The sequence below is a fragment of the Lissotriton helveticus genome, chromosome 11, assembly GCF_964261635.1.
Source record: "Lissotriton helveticus chromosome 11, aLisHel1.1, whole genome shotgun sequence".
Lineage (NCBI taxonomy): Eukaryota > Metazoa > Chordata > Amphibia > Caudata > Salamandridae > Lissotriton > Lissotriton helveticus.
In genome coordinates, this window is record NC_136072.1 from 1,154,970,319 (window position 1) to 1,154,994,409 (window position 24,091).

The 24,091-nt window shown below is 48.1% G+C and overlaps 1 protein-coding gene across 3 annotated transcripts in view; it reads right to left on the reverse strand.

The window, feature by feature from the left end:
- Window positions 1-24,091, reverse strand: part of CDC45 (cell division cycle 45) — a 435,048-nt gene that overhangs the window by 140,053 nt on the left and 270,904 nt on the right. The gene's annotated exons all lie outside the window — the stretch shown is intronic.

The window sequence follows — 24,091 nt, forward strand, 5'->3', positions numbered from 1 at the left end:
GTTGTTAGATTTGAAACAAGGAAACCGGGAGTTAGTAGCTTACCTTGCTCAATTTAATAAACTTATCGTAGAGACTAGTTGGCCTAAGGAAAAGAGGGCAGCCATATTTTACAGAGGTTTGAAAGACGAATTGAAGGATGGCCTTGCCCAAATCCCAAAGAGACCTACTGATGTTTCTGAACTCAGACTTGGTTTTGCAAATCGACCAGCGTCAATCTGAAAGGCGAAGTGAAAGGCGTAAGGACTCTCGACCTCTGCCGCCACGTTTTGATCAAGCCAGGACTGAGGTCGGCAAGGGAAATGAAGGAAGTACGGTCGAGGAACCCATGCAAATCGGTACTGTTCGAGGCCCCTTATCCAAGGAGGAAAGAGAGAAGAAACGCCAGGGAAAACTATGTATATACTGTGGTCAGGCTGGACACTTTTTGCGAGAATGTCCGAAGAGGTCAAGGTCTAGCACTTGGGTAAAAGATCGGCTCCACCAGTAGAAGGAGTTGCTCTGGTGGGAGCTGCCGAAGAGTCAACTCCGAGTACAAAATCCTTGGCAAACACCTTACAATCAGCCGCACCGCATTTGATTCTTTCCAGCCAGATTGCCTTTGGAAAAGGCCGCATAGAGATGGTCTCCGTCATGGTGGATTCGGGAGCGACGGGGAATTTTTGTGACCTGCAATTTGCTAAGTCTTTGGGAATCCTTTTTGAAAAGAAGATCAAGCCCGAGCCAGTCCGAGCGGTTGATGGTACAAATTTGTCCTCCGGCCCCATTGCGTTTGATACAGAAGTAATAACGGTCTTGGGTCCGGGAGAGCATCAAAGCAAAATTTGTTTCAATTTAATTGATGCTCCGCAGTTTCAATTAATTCTTGGATTGCCCTGGTTAACCGAGCACAACCCACAGATAGACTGGGCTCGGCGATCTGTGACCATGAATTCAAGTTTTTGTTTGGAGAATTGTTTTCATGGTAAGCATGAAGATTCTCAAACCATGTTGTCAGCAAGTTTGAGTTTGGCGGACCAAACGCAAATGATTTGCTCTATCGAAGTTCCTGAAATTCCAGAGGAATATCTGGACCTGAAGGAAGTTTTCAACGAAAAAGAAGCTCAGAAGCTACCTCCCCATCGGGAGTATGATTGTCGAATTGAATTGGAGCCGGGAGCCTCACTGCCGTGTAGTCGGATTTACGCCTTATCTGAGCCTGAAAATCTGCATCTCAAGGAGTATATTGAGCAAAACTTGGCAAGTGGATTTATACGCCCATCTCAGTCCCCAGTATCCTCACCTTTGTTTTTCATTCCTAAGAAGGATGGATCTTTGCGGACCTGCATCGACTATAGGGCTTTAAATTTGGTCACGAAGAAGAACCGATACCCGTTACCCCTCATTTCTGAGTTATTGGATCAAGTCAAGAATGCCAGTGTTTATACTAAATTGGATCTTCGAGGAGCATATCATTTGGTACGCATGGCTGAGGGGGAAGAATGGAAGACTGCGTTCCGAACTCGGCTGGGGCTATTTGAATATCAGGTCATGCCCTTCGGATTGTGTAACGCTCCAGCAGCGTTTCAGCATTTCGTTAATGATGTTTTGAGGGAGTAATTGGATCGATTTGCAGTCGTCTATATAGATGACATCCTAATTTTTTCTAACAGCCTGGAGGAACATGTGTCTCATGTTCGACTCATTTTGGAGCGCTTGTTGGAACACCAATTATTTGTCAAACTAGAAAAATGTGTGTTTCATTCCTCTTGAGTGGAGTTTTTGGGATTTATCCTATCCCCGGAAGGCGTTTATATGGATGACTCCAAACTTCTGGCGATCAAGGCTTGGCCTGCCCCGAGGTCCGTCAAAGAGATACAAAGCTTTCTGGGATTCGCCAATTTCTATCGCCGGTTTATTCAGAATTTTTCTGCTAAAGTGAGCCCAATAACACGATTGTTGAAGAAGAATGAAAAATTTGTTTGGAACCAGGTCACTGAAGAAGCGTTTCAGTCCTTAAAGGAAGCATTTATTACTGCTCCCATTTTGCAACACCCCGATTTGAAAGAACCTTTTTTCATTGAAGCAGATGCCTCCAATTCTGCAATTGGGGGAATCCTTTCTCAACGCAGGAAGAATACCGGACAATTGCATCCTGTAGCCTATCACTCCCGAAAGCTTACCCCTGCGGAGATTAACTATTCCATTGCGGATAAGGAACTTCTGGCTGTTAAGGAGGCATTTCAAGTGTGGAGACACTATTTGTTCGGAGCCAGACATGTGGTCACAGTTTTTACTGATCGAAATCTGCAATTTTTAAAGTCTGCCAGGACGCTTCCCCCCAAGGCAATTAAGATGGTCTCTCTTTTTTGCAGATTATAATTTTGTTTTGACTTATAAGCCTGGATCTGCGAATGGAAAAGCTGACGCCCTTTCTCGTTAGAGTCTAGAAGGAGACTCTGAACCTAAGGTCGAGGGTATGATTATCCCTGAAGAAAAGATCATAGCCTCTGTGGTGGAAGATGAAATTGGCAAAAAGATTTGTGAGAAGTTTGCGAGTGAAGAATTTGTGAATTGGGAAGAAGAGGATCCTGATCGGCGAGTGGAAGATGGAATTCCTTTTTTGCGGGGAAAGCAGTTTGTCCCAACAGAAGATCTGCAAAAGGAAGTCGTTCAGTTGTTTCATGATCATCCTCTGGCAGGTCATAAAGGAGCCATAAAGACTTTGGAACTGTTGAAGAGAGTTTATTTATGGCCTGGTATGGAAGCTCAGGTGAGAGAGCACATCGCCACTTGTGAACTATGTGTCAAGGGGAAAAGTTCCAGACAGTCTCCTCAGGGTCTGCTCATGCCCCATCCAGTTGCCCCATCCCCTTGGCATTCTATTACGATGGATTTCATTGTTGACCTCCCCTCTAGCCAGGGATACTCAGTAATTTGGGTGGTTGAAGACCAGTTTACGAAGATGAGTCATTTCATTCCTTTAAAGGCCCTACCAACTGCTCCCCAATTGGCAACTCTGTTTATTCAACACATTGTCAAATTGCACGGGATCCCTAAGGAGGTCATTTCTGATTGTGGCCCTCAGTTTGTCTCTCGCTTTTGGAAGGCTTTCCTAAAGGGTTTGGGAGTGGATGCCCGTTTGTCCACCAGTTATCATCCAGAGACTGATGGTCAAACTGAGAGGGTGAACCAAGATTTGGAACAATACCTGCGTCTCTATTTAATGGATCAGGAGGGTGAGTGGCCTTCTCTGCTCAGTACTGCAGAGTTTGCTTTCAATAACTCCATACACTCAGCTACTGGGTTTTCCCCCTTTTTTCTTAAACTCTGGTCGTCATCCTAGCATGGTAGTGGGTAGGGTGGATGTTGAGGTCCCTGCGGCTGAAGAAGTAGTGCAAACTCTGCAAAGAGCTTATAAATTGGCTACAGAAAATCTCTCCAAAACTAAGTTAGCATATAAGAGACAGGCTGACAAGAAGCGTAGAGAGAGTCCAATTTATGAGCCAGGGGATCAAGTTTGGATTTCAACTCGTCATATGAGGCTTGTTGGTAACCGTAAGTTTCAGCCTAGATTTGTGGGCCCGTTTCCAGTAGAGAGAATGGTAAACCCAGTTAGTGTTCGAGTAGCACTGCCAAAATCTTTGAAAATTCATCCCACCTTTCACGTGTCATTGGTTAAACGCAATCCTCCAAACCTCCGACAGAGTCCATCTCCAACTCCCATCCAAGTTCAGACAGGTGAAGAGTATGAGGTTAAGAGAATTTTGGATTCAAAGAAGAAGGGTCAGAGATTATTTTATTTGATTGACTGGAAGGGTTTTGGTCCTGAGGATCGATCCTGGGAACCCAGTGAAAATGTTCATGCCCCTAGGTTGGTAGCTGAGTTTCACAAGACTTATCCGCAAAAGCCTGGGGAGGGGGTTTTAGTGGGGGGTACTGTCAGGTCTCGTCAGCCAGCTTCTCAAAAGCCTTTGTCAGCCCGCTTGGGATTCTCTGTTGGTCCTCGAACTCCTCAACTTCCTTTTTGGAGTTGGAAACAGAGGTTGGCGTCTGCTTGGGGCAAAATGGTAGATTCGTAGATTGCCTTCCTTTGACCCGCTTTTTGGTGGAGGTTGGCGTTCTAGTTCTTTTGCCCGCCCGCCATTTCGTGCGCTCGCGTTCTAAACGCGGCGCACTTCAACTGAAGAATTTCGCGAGTGGACGCCTTCCCTTGGCGCTCCGGCTCGTTTCGTTGTGTTCGTGGAATTACCTGAAAATATTCTGAGGAACCTTCCGGGAGACCTTTGGTCTCATTTCTGTCTTGACATCCGTATCCTGAGTTTCCTGAAAGCCTAAGGATTATAGCGGTATTTTGGAACCTCGTCACTCGATGTACAGAGGGTCAGAGTTTTGGAGCGCTTTCCTCAGGTGACGCTAATCTTGCCTAGCAGTCAAACGGTAAGAAGAGCGTATTATTTTGCTCCAGTTTTGAACTTGGGAAATCAAATATTTTCGTTCTTTGAAAAATCAGTTCCTACGAGTCTATTCAAGTATCTTTGGTCATCTGCTGTAGAAACCATAGGCGAGACTTTAAATATTATTTTGTTTCACTCGAGCTGAAAGAAAGCAACGCCCTCTTCTGAACAGTACAGATAAAGACTAAGGGTATCATTTGTGGAGCTTCGAACTATATTTTGTAAAAGACTATTCCACGAGACTATCAAACAACCAGCCAGTAATTGTCCTAATTTTCGGAGCGTCCTTACGAACTCTCATCAGGCGCTTGTATGACCCAGCATTCATCTCTTCTCCTCATGGCAAACTCCAGTAGAGGAAAGTAAATAGGGGTATTGATATATGCATATAAATATACTACTGTCTGCCACCAAATTCTACCTTCAGAAGGGAGATTCCAGATCCATTGGAGAGAAGTCTGAGGTCATTCTTACAGACAATTATTTTTGGTAAAAAGAGAGAGGCAAACTCCGCTCAGTTAAAAGGTAAAAGCTGAATAGGGAGTGGTGAGTAGTAGGATAATTTCAACCTGTGGGTGGAACTTAGTAATCCTTTGCTTATCGTTGCAGGTACCCATCTACTGAATTCCGAAGTAGACGAGGACTTAGAGTGGCAGTCTCTCTTGTTGTTTGTTATCCACTTCCCCTTTCCCCCTCTCTCCTGGGCTAGGAGAAATCCGAGACCAGGGGGGTTCGGGAGTTGGGAATTAGCATCTAGAAGATTAGGCCAGATCGTCTCCACGGATCTCCGGAATTGCAGGTACTACTTCTGACACCACCCTGTGCAAGCAGGCACCATCAAGCGCTCAACGGTTTGCTTTGTCGTTGCTCCCGCCGGAGCTCGAACACAGAGCCTGACAAGAACCAGACTTCCAGACATCCAACAGCCCGATCCACAGCCACAGCAAAGCTGAGACCCGTGGAGGCGACGAGAGACGTGGGACCGGCCATCTTGGAAAGCCAGCGAATTGCTTTCCGTGCAACTTCTGAGGAACCCTCGTAGTTGTGCATTGGGGATTGAGAAGCCCCAGCCCGAGCACCAACTGCACCAAAGATCACCTCTCCGCACTCACCGACAGCTGCGTGGGGCCCTTTTGCATTTTCCTGCTCGATGAGTCTGTCCGGTTACTTGCCCGTTGGCTAGTGGCCTCTGCGACGAAGAAACCTTGAATTTCCAATGCTGGTCTGGTTGCTCCAGATTGGCCCTTGCTCCCCTGAAAAGGAGCAGCCCATTAGACCTTGCTGGTCTGATCCAGAAGCCATCTTCGATTCCTGTGTGGGTTGCATTTGCCAAGGCCTGTTGATTCCGAATCGAGAACCGACACCGCCAGCAGCGAGAACCTTCGTGGGACAGTCCCTGCCCAGCTCCTGGTCGTCGTCAACACCTCCTGGTCCACGTGGCAGCAGAGACAAGCTTCGCGACATCACCTGATTGCTCCCAGACATCGCCTGGTTCCTTCCTGGTTCCATCCTGGTCACTGGCTAGTGACCCAGACTCTGTCCCCTCTGCTTTCAGGTACTCTTCATCCTCGATCCGCCCTTGGATCCAACCGGAGTCTTCTCTCATGGTCGCCTGCAGCATCTTTTCTCCAAGGCTCCATAGAACTCCACGACGAAACCCGACACTTTGACACCTATGCACCCGCTTCCTGTGGGTGAGGTAACGCGAGTACTGCGGTGCTCCTGTAAAGGTTTACACTCCTAGTGTCCTAGTTTCAAGTGGTTGGCTTCTAGTCCAGTCGGAAGACTCCTAAACCTTTAACTTTCTAACTTTACGCATCCATTGACTTCTGTGTGTGCACGCGTGTGCATTTAGACACTGCACCCGCATCCCGTGGGCCTCCTGCTCCCTAACTACTGTTAGTCCAGTAAAGCCCCAGCGATTCTTAAGGCCCTAGGCCTTACCATTGTTCGTGACGTGGTTCTTATACCACTATTTTAGTATATGGTTTAGCGGGCCACCAGGGTCTATCCATATTTGTGCAACTTTTGAATGTTATATTAAGTTACTCGTTATGCGCTTGTGCTCCTGTGCTCATAAAGAGTTCAGGGGGTTGTTTAGAAATAAATACATGTATATTTTGAATATATAACCTGTGTGGTGTCCTTTCATTTAATATTAAAAGGTTTGCATATGGTAAAACAGCTGGCTTCACATGCCCTCTTGAATTTAGCCTAAGACTGCTTTTGTCCATGCTACCCCTAGGATAGCTGGTCTATAAGGTTGACTTTACAACCATCACCATAAGGGTTGTTTGGACTGGTGCAAGGTGCTCACTAGAATAGTGAACATCATATACCAGGCCAACTTCTCACATAGACTCTCCAGAGAAGTCCGACTTTTACTGGTAACGGACATAAAGGCAACCAGATAGATGGAGCAGCATCCCTATAGACTAGGCACACTTTCACCCAGAAGTATTTTGGGGCTAGGCTAGTAAAAGAACACTAGCATGGGAAGGTAGCTAGGACCGGCGAAGGATCTGGTAGTGCAGAGCCCTTCTGAAAGAATGGCTGAAACCAGTTACAAGAATCAGAGAAAATCTGTGAGATAGGCATCTCAATAATGGATAAATCAAATAGTAATCCTTTACATTGTTGCTTTAGATTTTACACACAGTTTGGTGCTGCAGATGTATTAATCTACATTGCTGCTGTGCCGAGTTGTCTATTTCAGTGTTTACAGCAGTGTGGAGACATGCTTATGTTATGTTATTTATTTTCTTCTATAGCGCACGGCTACTCCCAAGAGCATCCCGGCGCTTTGGCGAAGAGAACTAAGTGCAGAGTGACAACACAGCAGCTAAAAACTGAGGAGAACCAAAGCTACTATTAAGCAAAGAGCCAAGTTTTCAGTTCTTTCCTGAAAGCGAGAAGGCTGTTAGCCTTTCTTAAAGACAGAGGTAGCTCGTTCCAGCCCCGCGGAGCCAGATAACGGAATGACCGGCCTCCTATTCTGGAACGCTTGATGGCAGGCACAACCACTTTGGCCAAAGAAGCTGACCGCAAAGCCCTGTTAGGCAGGTAGAAAGATAGGCGTTTCCCAATGTACTTGGGGCCTACACCGTGAAGGGCTTTAAAGGCCAAGGTCAGGCTTTTAAATAAGATTCTCTTGGGGATGGGCAGCCAATGTAATGCTTTGAGTAACTCAGCGGCGCTGGCCCGTCTCGGGAGCCCAAAGATGGCTCGAGCCGCCGAATTCTGCACCACTTGCAGGCGGGTCAAAAGATATTTAGGTAGACCCAAGTAGAGGGCATTCGCATAATCCAAACGCGACCCTATCAGGGCATGCACGATGGTTTTTTTGTGGTGGAGTGACAACAAAGGAAGAAACTTCCTAAGCATCCTGAGAATGCCAAAGCATTTCCCTGAAAGCCCAATGATATGGGGTCTGAAAGATAGGTCACAGTCAATCAGAATTCCAAGGTTTTTCGCCTCGAGGGAGACATTGTCCGGGGGAAACATATCCTGTGGCCACCAGGCCTTCCAGCTGGGATCAGGGGTACAGCCAAAAAAGAGCAGCTCCGATTTGTCGGAGTTGCATTTTAGGCCATGCCGCCGGAACCACTCGAAGACAGCACCTAGACAGTCCCTAATCCGTGTGCCGTCGAAAGCCCCGCCCCTGTCACACGTGAACAGAAGCTGGGTATCGTCAGCATAGGATATGATCTGGGCGCCAAAGGATTCCGCCACCACCGCCAGAGGGGCCATAAAGATGTCAAAAAGCATGGGGCTAAGAACGGAACCCTGAGGAACCCCCACCTCTAGCGGCGACATATCGGCGGAATAAGGAGGCGTCCAGATAGTTTGCCGGCGGCCGGTAAGAAAAGATTTAAACCAGTTCAACACAGTCCCACGTAAGCCAATTTCCCAGAGTCTTAAAAGGAGGCCTTCGTGGGGAACGGTGTCGAACGCCGCCGACAAATCAAGCATAACCAACATGGCCTTGCCTCCTGAATCTAAAACCTCCCTGATGGCGTCGGTGACCTCGAGAAGGGCAGTCTCCGTGCTAAAATTAGCACGGAAGCCAGATTGAGACATGTGTAGGAGGTCGTTCTCCTCGATGAAATTGGAGATCGACCGATGCACATGCTTCTCGGTCACTTTCGCCAGCGCAGGGAGGAGAGAGATCGGCCTGTAGTTCGCATGAATGAGGGGATCTAGGTTAGGCTTTTTAATCAGCGGTAAGATCAAGGCACATTTCCAGGCCTGAGGGACCACACCAGTGGACAAAGAGGAATTAAGGAGTGGATTCAGTAAGGTGTTAAGGACTGGCGCCACTCTCCCCAGACACTTCGCCGGGCAGGGTCCAGCGGCGAGCCAGACTTCAACCGTGACAAAAGGTCTAGAGAGATGGTAGGGGACATAGGGGGAAATTCACAAAGAAAGGGACCATTCCCATCCAGAGAAGGCAGGGAAGACAGACAGCTAACGTCCGGCAAGGGGCAGGTAGGAAGAAAGGAGTCCTGAATGGATTTGATTTTATTAACAAAAAACTCAGCTAATTGATTTAACCAGAGCTCTGAGTGCATGTGAGAAGGAGTGTTTAGGGAGGGAGAGGTAAAATCCTTTACAATTCTAAAAATCTCTTTACTGGCGTTTTCGGCCTCATCTATTCTGCGCTCCAGATAAGCTTTTTTTCCATCCCAGATCTGCCTGTGGTAAGATCTCGTCGCCACTCTATATTTCAATCTCTCAGCTGGATCATAGACACGCCGCCAGGCCCTTTCCGCCTTCTTGCAATCCTGACGTAAGGCCCTCAGATGAGGAGTAAACCATGGGCGGATATACGCCTCTCAGTGGATTTAGCCCTCTTCTCAGGAACCAACACCTCCAGTCTGGCCGTGAGCCATTTCCGGAAGAGAGTAAGATTCTCCTCTAGATTACCAGAAAGTTGACAAGGGAAACTATGGAGGGCATCGGACAACATATCGGCAGAGATCAGGTGAAAAGGCCGAGAGGCCCTCATGGTGTCTCTTAGAGGCCTCGTCCGTGTTGTAGCAGTGGAAAGCAGTGCAAAATTAATTAAAAAATGGTCGGACCACAGGACAGGCTGCGGTGGAGACACACTAAGCGGTCTCGTAGAGAAGACCTGGTCCAAGGTATGACCTTTGTTATGAGTCGGCCCCTGAATGAAAGGTAACAGCCCTAACGGAGCCGTAATATCGACAAGTTTTATAACATCTGGGTCCAAATTGTTGTCCATGTGCAAATTAAGATCACCTAGTAAAATACAATGTTCTGACCTAAGGCACGGCACTGAAAGTTCCACTTGAAGTTCGTCGAAGAAAGACCCAAGAGGTCCCGGCGCTCTGTAGAGAAGAATCCCAGTACAAGCTTGTGAGGGAGAAAGGTGAAGAGTAAAACCTAGGGACTCGCAACCCTGAATGTTATCTACAGGAAAAGTCGTACAGGAAATGTGATTGTCCACAATCAGCGCCACTCCTCCACCTCTACCAGTCACTCTGTCCCTCCTGAAGATATTATAATCAGGAGGTAAGGCATTAGCCAAATCAGGGGCAGAGCCTTCCCCCAACCAAGTCTCGGTGAGGAATAAACAGGATGTGTTAGACTCCCGCAACAGGTTCCAAATGTTAAGGGAGTGACAGCTCAATGACCTAGTGTTGAGAAGATGACAGTGGTAGTGGACCGAAGGAATATCCGGCGAGGATCCCTTCAAATCTGGGAGACGCCAGCCACACTCCGAACATCCCTTCCTGAGAGCCCGACCCCCAGGAAAAACATGATGACAAGTGCCACGTAAGCTACGCAGAGAAAGGAGGTCCGCCGAGGAATAGGAGAGCTTACTTACTCGGGCAGCAGGTAGAGTCGTGAAACCAAAAGAAAAGATAAGCCAGCCGTCCCGCCCCGACCGCCTCCGAGACGATGACGAGCGCAGACGGGCAGGACTCTGGCACGACTCAGGCGCAGGGAAGGCGCGCCCGCTGCGCGTCACCGCTGCGCGCAGGGAAGTGGAGCTTTAAGTAGGCCGACGCTGCCTGAATGCACGAGCGCCGAACCGCTCCAAGATGGTGGCAGATAGCTTCAATAAACTATCCTAAGATGGCGCTCCCCCACACCTCCCCGGAACCGGACCCGCAAAGCTGCGGTGGGTTTTAGGATGGATTATGGTGCAAGTGAGGGGCCGATGCGGCGCTTTAAAAGCAGGGGAAATGAAACACAAAATAAATGAAATACAAAACTGGCGATTTAAAAAGTTGCAGGTAAGCGCTCTAAATGCGCGCGACTAGTCAGCAATAGCGCAGAGCACCACTCTGACCGAGGACACCTTCTCCAGGCTGACCTCGCAGAAAGTTCCGCCTTAAGTAGGCCGACGCTGCCTGAATGCACAAGCGCCGAACCGCTCCAAGATGGTGGCAGATAGCTTCAATAAACTATCCTAAGATGGCGCTCCCCCACACCTCCCCGGAACCGGACCCGCAAAGCTGCGGTGGGTTTTAGGATGGATTATGGTGCAAGTGAGGGGCCGATGCGGCGCTTTAAAAGCAGGGGAAATGAAACACAAAATAAATAAAATACAAAACTGGCGATTTAAAAAGTTGCAGGTAAGCGCTCTAAATGCGCGCGACAAGTCAGCAATAGCGCAGAGCACCACTCTGACCGAGGACACCTTCTCCAGGCTGACCTCGCAGAAAGTTCCGCCTTAAGTAGGCCGACGCTGCCTGAATGCACGAGCGCCGAACCGCTCCAAGATGGTGGCAGATAGCTTCAATAAACTATCCTAAGATGGCGCTCCCCCACACCTCCCTGGAACCGGACCCGCAAAGCTGCGGTGGGTTTTAGGATGGATTATGGTGCAAGTGAGGGGCCGATGCGGCGCTTTAAAAGCAGGGGAAATGAAACACAAAATAAATAAAATACAAAACTGGCGATTTAAAAAGTTGCAGGTAAGCGCTCTAAATGCGCGCGACTAGTCAGCAATAGCGCAGAGCACCACTCTGACCGAGGACACCTTCTCCAGGCTGACCTCGCAGAAAGTTCCGCCTTAAGTAGGCCAACGCTGCCTGAATGCACGAGCGCCGAACCGCTCCAAGATGGTGGCAGATAGCTTCAATAAACTATCCTAAGATGGCACTCCCCCACACCTCCCCGGAACCGGACCCGCTTATCTCTACTGTTTTGCTCCACATAGAGTGAGAAGGGAGGAATTCACTCCTGTGCATTGTGTTAGTAATAGCCTTGTGTGTAATAACCCGCCTCTTATATCAAAGGATATAGAGTGAGCATGTATTGCAGTTTGTTCAAGGAAACACGTCATTATAATTCACATGCATGGTTTCACTTCAGATGCAGAGCAGGCGGTGCACACCATGGGCTGCCTCCATGAGTCTACAGTAACTTAGTTCTCACTGCGGCCTACTGGAAGGAGTTTAAAAGTATTTATTTGGGTACACTACACTGCAGCTTTGCTTGGAGATAAATATGAATTTGGTGGTTTTAGAAACACAGGTTTAACAAAATAAAATGTTTCAATATAGCGCTTGATTGCACAGACTTGTGGCTTCTGGGTACTGAATGTAGTTGCTGCCAGCACCATCTGACTCTGTGTTACAAATCTGAAAGAGGCAGCTAGTTGTACATTCCTTACCGTATAATTACCCCAAGGTGTCAGACTGGATCTGGAGAATTTTTTCATAGTAGTACCCTTTGCGTCTGTTGCTGGCGTTGGTCGACTCCACATCCGTCGGCGACGGCGTGGTTGCCGGGACGACTTAGTGGTGCCTACTTAGATGCTGCCCCTGCGCGCTTACGTCAGTTCTTTCTTTCTCCGCGCCAGCCTAGCGCAGATCTGGAGATTTTTTACTAGCTTTTTTCGACGTTTTATCCACATCTTTTTCGAGTTTTCGACTCCTGGTGTGCGAGGGATGTCCCAACACCAGACCCAGGTCTAGCCTTGCGACTCCCGTCACAAGCTGCTGTCTGTGACTGATCCGCACCTCATGTGTCATTGGTTTCTGGAGCGTTGTCACTCTAAGGCTCTGTCTCTGGTGTCTAAATCAGGGGAGACTCCGCGCTTCCTCCCAGTTTCCGGGAGTCTGAGCGTTCCCTGCCCAATTCCGCAAGTTCTATGTGGCCCTCCACCTTGTCTTTGGGCAGCCCGATTCCTCCAGCATGCCTTTCGGACCTGGATCCGGATCGACGCCGGTCACCTGACCTTCCCTGGAGCCGATCCCGGCGTCAATGTCCCTGGTGCCGGCCGTGCCCCTGGAAGGCACCATGCCCATCCCGGAGATGGACCCACGTCGGAACCGATGTCGGAGGGTACTTTAGTTTGCCTGTTCATCCCTGGTGTTCCTACCGCCCAGAAGGTGGGGATGAGGACTTGGAGGCCTCTGGATCATTTTTCAGACCAGCAGGAAGAAACGAACTGGAGAAAGGACCTGGGTGATGCCAGTGGTCTGGACACTTCTCCAGGCATTGGCATGCTTTCTCTCCCTACCGTGGCTAGGGAGGAGGGAGCGTACTACGCTATAGTGGTGTGAAGGCCGGCTGAGGTCTTGGGCCTTAAGCTCAGTCAGGACTAACCTCCTGACAGTTTCAGTCTGCGGCCTACTCTTCTGAACCCCTTCTGCCCTTCAGTGAAGCCATCACTGATGTCCTCCTGGGCACCTGATCCAAGCCCAGCACAGGGACTCCTATGGAAAAAATATTTTGTTGTATTGGAGACACTTGTTCCTCCCTACAGTCATATGCAGAGCCTCATGGAAAATGCTATATCAGCAGAGGTAGATTGAGGCCATAATGGCACAGTGGCAAAAAAGTAGTCAGCTCTCCAGGTAAGAAAGTTCTCTAGTATTGGTATCTTTCAATTTCTCCAGCGGGAGGCCTGTAAAGAAAGCAGCTCTTGTGGAGTGCACCATCGCTCTATCCGATAGTTGTTTACCAGCCTTGCAGTGACAGAACTGTATGGTGGCAGAGATCCATCGGACGATGGTAGCTTTTGTCACTGCCATTACTTTATGAGAGAGTCCATAAGAGACCAACAACTGATCAGATTTTCCGTACTGCTCAGTACGATGTAGATACAATTTGAGGCAATGTTTAATGTCCAAAGTGTGGAGAGTCTTTTCAGCTGGAGGTTCCGGAATTGGAAAGAAAGTGTGCAGTATAATAGCTTTATTGAGATGAAATTGAGATGGAACCTTGGGGATGAACATAGTCAACAGTGAAGCGCAAGGAAGGTTCCTGCATTGTAAAAGCCTGAATTTCACTAACTCTAGACGTGAGAGCCAATTATAGAGAGACCTTCCAGGTAAGAAATTTGAGATCTGTCCTGTGAATGGGTTTGAATGGCAGCTTCATAAGCTGCGAGAGAACCACATTGAGATATCATTCTGGTGGAGAAGCCCTTACTGGAGGGAAAGCTCTGCACAACCCCTTCATGAATAGTTTGACTCTACTAGTGGAACAGAGAGAGGAAGATGGGAGAGGACTGCGTGCATCTTGAAATTGCGGCTAGGTGAACCTTTACAGATGCATGTACCAATCCTGATCTAGCCAGAGAGAGTAGGCATGGCAGAATTTGTTCAGGTGATACTTCCAAGGGATAGTGATTAGATTGCTGACACCATACGCAAAATCTTTTCCATTTGAATCTGTAGGTTTTGTTTGTTGATTCGGCCCTCGCTTTGACCATAATGTCTCTGCAGTCTTGAGAGATTTACATATCGGAATTCATTGAATTCAGGAGCCAAGCATGTAAACAAAGAGGTTGGTTTTAGGTGCAGCATCTGACTGTTATTCCTTGTCCGGAGGGTGTGAATCCTGGGCAGGTAAATGGAATTGGTCTCAGAGCAGGAGGAGCTCTGTAAACTAATGCTGTCCGGGGCATTTGTAAGCTATTAGAATGAGGTGACCGCTCTCCATCTACATCAGGATCCTTGTATAAGAGGGAAGTGGGAAAAGCGTATGCATAAATCCTGGACCATCTCACAGAAAGGGCATTCCCCCATGAACCAGGAGCGGGTATGGACTGGCATAAGACTGGCATTTGGCGTTAGTCGTGAAAAGATCCAGTGCTGGTTTGTCCCAGGGTGAGAAGACCCTGTCCAACACCAGCTGATCCAGTTCCTGCTCGTGGCAACTGTCCGTGGTTGTGTTGAGTGTCCGCTAAGGAGTTGTTTACTCCTGATGCGTTATCAGCCTTTAAAGTTATTTTGTCGGCTGCCAGTCAATTCCAAAGGTCTTGAACCTCTTGTGAGACAGTCAGGGACTTTGTCCCCCAGTGTTTATTGATGTAAAACATGCTGGTCGTATTGTCTGCATGGACCAGCACGGAGGCTACTGCTATATGCGGAAAGAAGGCTTGGAGAGTGAAGAAAGAAGGCTTGGAGAGTGAGAAAAATAGCAGTGAGCTCTAGATGAGTGATGTACACAGACTTCTGGAGTGCAGACCATTTCTCTTGAAATTGCAGGCCCTGTAAATGGGCACCCTAGCCTACCATGGAGGAATCAGTGTTGGTGATGCAATCTGGGATCGAAGTGAGGAATGTGAGAGCTTCAGAGATGAGATTGATGGGACCACCACGCTAGTGTCTCCCGCATCTTTGAGCTAATGCTGAACTAATTTTCGAAGTAGCCTGTTTGAACCCATTGCAACTGGAGCTCCTCCTGCAATGGCCTCATTTTCAGCCGTGCAGGCGGGAACAGGTTTATTGCGGAGGATATCATGCTGAGGAGTGATGAAAATTTGCAGAGAAACTGACCTTTCTGAGATCTTTAGGGCCTGGTTTGAAAATCTCCATCTGTGTGTGGCAGATAAGCCTGGTTTCTGACGGTATTGATGTTGGCACCCAAAAGTATCCTTGTCTGACTTATGATGATCAAAGGGAAGGACCATGAACTTGTAATGGGTAAAGGCTACAGTAAAACAAACACTTGCGATGTTTAGGATGTACGAGAATGTGGAAGTATGCATCTTGTAAATCCAGAGAGGTCATGTAGTCTTCGCTGTTTAATTGGTTGGAGAATATTGGACAGAAAAATCATAAGGAAAGATTGAACATAAATTTGTTGTCTCCTGGGGTCTAGGATGGGTCTCCACTCCCCTGATTTCTTTCGAATAAGGAATAAACTGGAGTAGAATCCCATGCCCTTTTGTGAACAAGTGTTCAGGCTTTCCTCAGTAAGAAAAAATGAGGTGGGTGTACTCCTTTCGTAGGACTGTTTGGTGTTCTCTGCACAAACTCTAGGGTATGCCCGTAGGCGACTAAGTCCAAAACCCATTTGTCTGATGTTATCTCTTTCCATTGGGGGGGACAGTTGGATATATTTGTGCTAACATGGGTGGAAGGAGCAGATGCAGCCAGTACTTGGCCCAGGTCACTGTTTGCGACCTGTATCGTGACCCTGGGGGGTTGCTTTCTGGATGGGTCTTGCTTGGTGTAGGCTGCTTAAGGTGGGTGGCGGTAGCCAAGCCTATATTGGGAGTGAGGCTGATAACGTTGAGGTCGTTTATAACCGCCTCTAAAGTTTAAGAACCTTCTAACTACTTGAAATGGTAGTCTCTAGAACTGGAGTGTGCCAAGAAATCTGGTGGAGTCCGTTTCTATCTTTATTGCTAATAAGACATCTTTGATATGTTTCTCAAACCAAGTCTCGCCGTCAAAGGCCATGGCTAGCATCTTTGACTTGACCTCCGGTCTAAATGAGGAAGCTTTGAGCCATACTTGGGGCATTAAGAGCGCTACTCCGGCCAACTGACAAAAGTCTGTGGAGGCGATGTTGAGAGCCCAGTGGATGAATTGCAAGTAAATGCGTTCACCTTCCTGTAAAATTTTCTTTGCCTCCAGCTTCCAGTGGGCAATAGCATCCTCTAGAACACTCCATATAGAGGCTGAGTTCCTTAGATTTTCTACTGCACATTGTGTGAAGTCTCCATCAGCTCTGCTCAATTTTTTTCTTTATAACACACCTTTCTACATCTATAATGTCTGAGTCTTCTAAGAAAGGCCTCTTCAGATCCTACAAGTCCTGTGGGAAGATCCACACAAAGACGCTCAACATCAGGTAAAGGAGTGCAAGACGCATGTCTAAATTCCAGAAATGCAGCTCTTCTGAGGAAAACCGTGGTTCTTCTGACTGACTTGGTTTGCCTCCAGCGTCCAGTCTTCAGAAATCAAATCAAGCAGGCTGCTTACATCTGACCACATCTGGCGGTCATAGTGTCCCAGGATCGCTAGTAAGTTGGCTGCTCGTACGGTGAAAACAGACATGAGGGAGAATCTGTAGGAGAGTAGGGTCTGCAATCCTATGATCACCCAGATTTTTTGCTTTTTGCTGCACTGGTTTACGACTTTCCCTGGCTGTGGGCCTGCTAATCAGACCCACAGCCTAGCTGTTCTCTCTATCCAAATTGTACTCAGGTACTGAATTGGCACTGGGCCCTCTCCAAGTCCCTGTACCCAGGGCTGAGGTGCACCCAGAAGTCTCCCAGGGGCTGAAGCATGTATTATGCCACCCCTGGATTGACTAACTAAAACTGACACAACTGGCTGCACGACAGCTGGGGCAAGGTGGTGTACTCACCCTTTGCTTTAGATATAGTATACCTATATCTAACCCTAAAATGGACACACAAATCTCCTATCAGTCACTCCTATAGCAGGCCTTAACAATCCTGAAGGCAGAGTGCTTGGAATCGTGTGAGATGGTGCTCTAGCATGAGCTGAGCCTGTCTGCGGCTTTCGGGATCCATCCCTTAGCCGTTTCCATGATATCGCATACCATATACTCTTAAGTGCATTATAATCCTCGCGGTTATGTGCCAACTCTGGTATCGCTTTATCAAAACATGTCGAGTAAGGTGTCATACGAATTGGAATACTAACCCCTCGCCAATTCTGGCGACGGGGTTAGCATTCCACCCTTCTAGAGGGACACGACATGCCTGTAACCTATAACCCGGTTAAAAGTCAGACAGAGCCTTAGCATCCACAAAATGGATGCTGCCACCGAGACACAAGTCTGCCCTCCTGCTGCTGGGAGTCCTCCCAGAGCAGGAGATAAGGACAAAGGGTTTCCTGCCAGGGGCGGTGCCAGCACCGTCCCAGACAGGGTTTTGTGTATTGTAGGTAGGCAGGGCTTTAGAGGAAGGTGACTGCACGTGGCACCCCGGTGCTCACTGTGCATAGGCTGGCTGGAACCAGTTCCAGGGTCAGGTTCCAGGGTCACTCCAGACCCTGTGCTGGGGAAAAGCCCGCCAAGGAAGTGGGTGTAACCACCCCCCTCCTGGTCCCACCCATAGGGCAGGACCTAGTCGCGTGCCAGCCCCCTTTTCCCAGATAAAGGTAGAGACTGGCCCCCTTCCAAATCAGATCATCTTTGGAATCAAGATACCACTTTCCCCGAAAGGACTTCACGATTTCTTCCTCAAGATTCTCCCTTGTGGCTAAGGAGTAGTCACCCTGCATCCGCAGGCACCATCTAAGAACATTGCGGTCTGCTGCACGTCCTTCCTCCGGAATCCGACTGCCCAGCTCGACGAGACCCGGCTTCCCTGGCACCTCTGACCTCTACCCACCTCTACAGCACAGCTGAGAACCGTGGGTGCGACGAGACCTCGAGGGACCGGCCATCGCCAAGACTGCACGACTTCTGCACAGCAAGCCCACCGAGTAATTTCCTGGTGAGTGCTTTGGGGTCCGAGAAGCCCCCACCCTGAGCAGCTCCAGCTCCGAAGTTCAGCCCCCCAGCATCTCCACGATCTGCGTGGGGCCCTTCTGCTTTCCGCTGCTCACCGCGTTGTTTGGCTACTAGCCCGTTGGCTTGTGGCCTTCCCGACGACGCCCGACGACATTTCTGCTGCTGGTCTGGTTGCTCCAGACTGGCCCTTGCTCCCTTCCAGAAGAGGAGCACCCCGGACCCTCCTGGTCCACTCAAGACGCCATTTTGAGTCCACCGCGTGGGCTTGAATTAGCCAAGGCTTGTTGCCCAATCCTGGGTAACTTCGACGCCAACGACTTCATCCTTCGTGGGACAGCTCGCACCTCCATCCTGGTCGCCGACAACGCCTCCTGGTCCGAGAGACTGCAGAGCCCAGCAGCGCCCACTCACCTGACTGCGGTGACTTCGCCCGGTGCCATCCTGGTGCCCACTTAATCACTGGCTAGTGATTCAAGAACTTGGTCCCCTCTGCTTTCAGGTTTTCTTCTTCCTTGATCCAGGCTTGGATCCGTCGAACTTTCCTTCACTGGTCGCCTGCCAGCAACTTCGTCCTTCCAGGCTCCTGGTCCGGCAACGAGATCCCCGACGTCTTTTCAGACCTATGCAGCTGCAGCCCCTGGGCTAGGTAACTTCGGCACTCCGGTGTCCCAGCATAGCCTCACTATCCAAGGGTCAGGATCCACTGTCGTTTTCTCCCTACCAGGTCGGGTTCGCCCGTGAACACTAACTTTGTGAATTCTAGCTTCCATAGACTTTGTCCCGCATCCCGCGTGAGAGTGCACACTCTGCACCCGAGTCCCCTGGGCCTCCTAGTAGTAATCTAACGATTCCCTAGTCCAGTCCTAGCGATTCCAAAGCCTATTAGAACTGTTACTTACCTGCTAGTAATTCGCATTCCACTTTTAGCGTATATGGTTTTTCGTGCCCCTCGGGCATTTGTGTAACGTGCTAACTTAAAAGTATTTTCGTAAGAGTTTTGTTGTGTGCCTAGCACCCTGTCCTCATAAAGAGTACAGGGTTGTTGTGATTCTAATAAATACACTGTTTATTTTCATAACACTTGTGTGGTGTCCTTTCACTGGGTGTTCAAGGGGTAATGTGATGGTAAAACAGCTGGCTTAACACGCCCTCTAGAGTCTTAGCCTTAGACTGCTCGTATCCATGCTACTAGGATAGCTGGTCTATAAGGTTGACTTACAACCAATCATCAATAAGGGTTGTTTGGACTGATATATAGTGATCACTAGAATAGTGAACACTGCACATCAGGCCAACTTCTCACAGAATCTCTTCGCTATATTGTGCAAGCGCCTGTCCTTTTTGTCTGTTAGCACCGATATTGGTGAGGAAGGATTTTTGGAGCGGCTTTGTGCTGCATGAGATAGTAAAGAATCCAGGTTTGGATAACTGATGAGGCAAGCAGGGAAATTATCACTGGCCTTGTATTTTTTTGTCAAGGCGAGGTGGTACTGATGCTATCGTAGCCAGATTTTTCATGATCTCTATGCTCTCACTCCAGATATGTTTATAATAGGGATGGCGCTTACAGATTTTTGGCTTGCTCCTTAAAGTTGTGCAAAAAGCAGCTGGACTGCTCGACAGAAGTTGGTAGATTGAATTATGCTGCAGCTCGGTCCATCAGATTATGAAAGCCCCCAATGGCATATGGGGGTGGGGAGGGGGTACGGGGAGTCTGCAGGAAGAGGTGGCTGACGGGATGAAGTAGGGACCAGGTAATCATCCCATTCATCTTGTGGCTGGTGAGGCTAAAGGATCTTGCCATCTTCTCTCTCATCGTCTGAGGACGAGTGATCCTCCCTTGGAGGTGGTGCAATATTGAAAGCAGGTGTAATCCTGGGCGTTATTGGTGGAGGGATAATCCTTGGTGAGGCTGGAGAAGCAGGGTTGGGTGGCACTGGTTGCTGCTGTTGTGAAGGATCTGGAAATGTCTTGTAATTCTGCAGCATGGCTTGAAGATCTTGCACTACAGAACTGGGATGTGCATTTGATCATATCTAGGCTGGGGATGCGGGTGATATTCATATGGTTCATAATGCCGCCTAGGATGGACAAATTGTAACTGGTAGAATTGCTCCTCATCCTCGTTGGAATCTTCCTCCTGGTATTTCACCTGGAGCTCCGAAAGACGTCGGGCATCCCCAAATGGCCCATCATTGTCAAACTCTTCCACATCCAGTAAATGACTAGGAAGTAGAGGTGAGACCTTACTAGAAAAGGTAACTTCAGGTCATAAGGTCGTCTTGGTAATTTGCCATCGTCGACGGTGCCACTTTCCACACTATTGTGGTCGGAGGTGTGGAGGTTGGTGATGCAGTTGGTGTTACTGTCAACGGCACCACTGTCACCCGTGCCACTACCTATGGCAATTTCTTCAACATTGGACCAGTGGGACTCAATTGCGACGTCGACGAGGACTTAGAGGAGGAAATCACATTAGCGGATTAAATGGAAGCATTGATAGTTGCTGTTGAAGTCCTCGACGATGATGGTGGTTTTGTCGACAAAACTGTGGGAGGGTCGCCGTCAGTCGATACTAGAGTAGACGGTGGTGTCTGTGTGGAGAGGATTTCTTTTGTTCTCGACATCTCTGAAGAGGAAGGTGGTTTTTGTTCCACTTTTTTTCTCAGATAGAGTAGTCAGTGGGGAGGATGCTGCCTCTGTGGAGATTAACTTCAGTTTCTCCTTTCGTAAGGGTTCTTTATGGTGTGTTTTCAAGACCTTTCTACTCCCCACCCCCCCCCCAGGAGCCCCATGGTCCGAGAATCTTGACCCTTTGTGGGGTCAGTCAGAAGAACCACGGTTTTCTTCAGAAGAGCTCAATTCTGGAATTTAGACATGCGTCTTGCACTCCTTTACCTGATGTTGAGCGTCTTTGTGTGGATCTTCCCACAGGACTTGTAGGATCTGAAGAGGCCTTTCTTAGAAGACTCAGACATTGTAGATGTAGAAAGGTGTGTTATAAAGAAAAAAATTGAGCAGATCTGATGGAGACTTCACACAATGTGCAGTAGAAAATCTAAGGAACTCAGCCTCTATATGGAGTGTTCTAGAGGATGCTATTGCCCACTTGGTTATAGTTCACGGTCGGTTGGACATAGATAGGCTATTAAAAGGATTTTGCATTGCCATTATAGCCTTTGATTCTATTACATATTGCTTTACTATGATGCAGTGGGACTCTCACTTCAACGACAGGGAACAATACAAGCATGTGAAACATTGAAAGATCCAATATTGGAAACTACCTGATTTCTAGATTCTGGTACCTGAAGCATCAACAGGTATAATTTTGGCATTCTGGCTATTGGAAAGGCTTTGAGAGTGTTTTGAGCTCCCCTGTCACAGAGCCCAGGAACCCCTATTATGTGTCACCCAGGCACGGGGAGCAGAGGGACTTTTGTAATTCGCTCTTGACCCCCATCCAAAGCATTCCTGTCTCAAATACATTTGCTGTCACCCCACCTTTCCTCTTCTTCCCTACCCTTCAGGGTCTCGCATCTTAAGAGAGCTTTGCTGTTTTACCCTTGCTGTACTTTTTCTGTACGTGATGGAGACATGGGAGTGAGTGCTTAACGTCAGGTGGAAGGAGGCGTCCACCAGCATTAACTGTTGGGGACTGGCACTTTTTTTTACCTCTTCAGACCAACTCAGAGCAAGAGGGGAAAAAAACCACATAGGGGTGAAAAAGACAGAAAATTCATGACAAAGAAAAATAGCAGGGGCCTGAAATAGTGAGATAAAATGGCAAGGAGTGTCGGTTGGTGGATTAGAGGAATGCAGTCTTAGTATTTGGCACAACCGGTGCTTTAAATGGGCCGGTATTGTCCGGTACGGAGTACCAGCACTTTTTTATTTTGAGAGGGAGAGTACCGGCACCTCACAAGAGAAATGCTACACTTTTAATTGGAGAGTACCGGCACTTCTCAGAAACAAGCTGAGTACCTGCACTTCTATTTTTCCATTTCAAGCACTGGTCCCAACCAACATTCAATAGTGCTGGCCGTGGGCCTCTGATCAAATATCTGGGTACTGGCACTTTTACAAATTATGCACTGCTTGTATATGCATGTGTGCTGCACTTCCCTACTGAAAAGAGACAAATACACACATCTGTGAAATGCCTGGGACACCAAAGGAGCCAGAACAGTACCAAAGATAAACAGCATGGCCTTCACAAAAGCCTTGGTCAACTGCGTAGTCGCCAATAGACCGGGGAACTCTGGGAACATCGGGATCAACTGCAGAATCGGCTCCTCAATCGGAGATCGAAAGAGAAAGATTGGCCTCTTTGCCCCTTCACATCTTTACTTTTTATACAGAGGCGCCAGATGGGGACGGGTCTCGATTAATTTACTCATATTTCTAATTGGACTTCAACAGCGAAATAGACTTTTTGCAGAAGCACCCTCTGCAGCAGGTCTGTACCCCTCGACTAGGAGAGAGAGAGCAGCCCGTGACTTCTTCCTGTTTTCGGTGATTTATAGCTTTGTTACATGGTACTGGATTTCCTTCGGGTACACTCATCCCATGACTTGGTGTGGTGGCCGGAGTCCAAGCACCAAAGGCACACTTTGCGCAAGTCCATGACACAAATTCGTTTTCTGCAGTCCCGGCATGGTTTGAAGCCTAGAGCTTTAGGAGGCGACATCATTCCCTTGCACACTGGATTTTATTTTGGGAGTAGTTGAAAGACAGACAATGTGAGCATAGCTTTGGAACGAAGGCTACACATAGTGGCACAACAACATCTAGTGGCATGCTGGGACACTGCTATGAGTTTTCTGAAGGAGAGGTTTCTGTGTTTAGAAGTATCCATCAGAAAATCGCATGCCTTTATTCTAGAATGCTCCATGAAGGGCTACCTCCGCTCGAAATGCTGAAGGGGAAATGGGAAACGGACATAGGAAAAGTCATCCCCGAGACAGTGTGGGCGCAAATAATGTGGAGGGCCTGGAAAAGCGCACGGAACGCAATATTCCAATTAGTGCATTTCTACATCCTCCACCGAGCATATCTGATACCAGGCAAGATTAAGAAATATTTTGATGTAGAGGATGCCGCATGTCCCAGATGTATGCAGATTGGGGTAGAACTGGATCATATGTTATGGACATACCCAAGATTAGAGCTCTACTGGAAAGAGGTGGGAGACACTCTAAATACAATAACTGAACGGAGCTTAGATTTGGATATGGCCGTGGGTGTTCTGCATTGGTTCCCTCATACCCCCAGGAACAAGATAACAAGTAAATTCATAGACATGGGGCTCATACTGGCAAAACGAGAAATCACAAAACACTGGTAGCGACAATGGGGCCTAATGGCACTAGATGGAAGAACGAGTTTCTTAAATGGGCCAGCAGCGATAGCGAATTGAGATTCCAAACTGCGCGTAGGCAACGCACTGAAAAGGCGCTGGAAACAGCTCAGGCGTGGGACGCATTAGTACAGACGCTACGTGACTATGGGACACAGGCAGAAGGAGAGGAATAGCAATAGGATTGGGGACTATCACCCGAAACATGACAGGCACATCGCACAGATTCACACCTGATCATTCCTGCGCACACCACTTAATATGGTTGTAGCCAATTACAGACATCGATGATGGGGATCCAGGGAGGAGGGAGGGACTATATGGGAAGTTGTTTGTAAAATAAGACTGAGCATGTTGGGGGGTTAACTTTACTGAGGTATTGTATACATTTCCTGGATTGCATCCTACCCTCTACCGAGAATGTAACTAAGGAAGGGTGTAACGTGAGCTTAGGGAAACATGGGAAATGTATTTGATTTTGTATGTGATGTGAAACAAAACCCAATAAACTTTGTTTTAAAAAAAAAAAGTATCCATCAGAAAATAAATGTACATGCATTATATCTAAATAGAAATTTCATAATCAGTGGATAT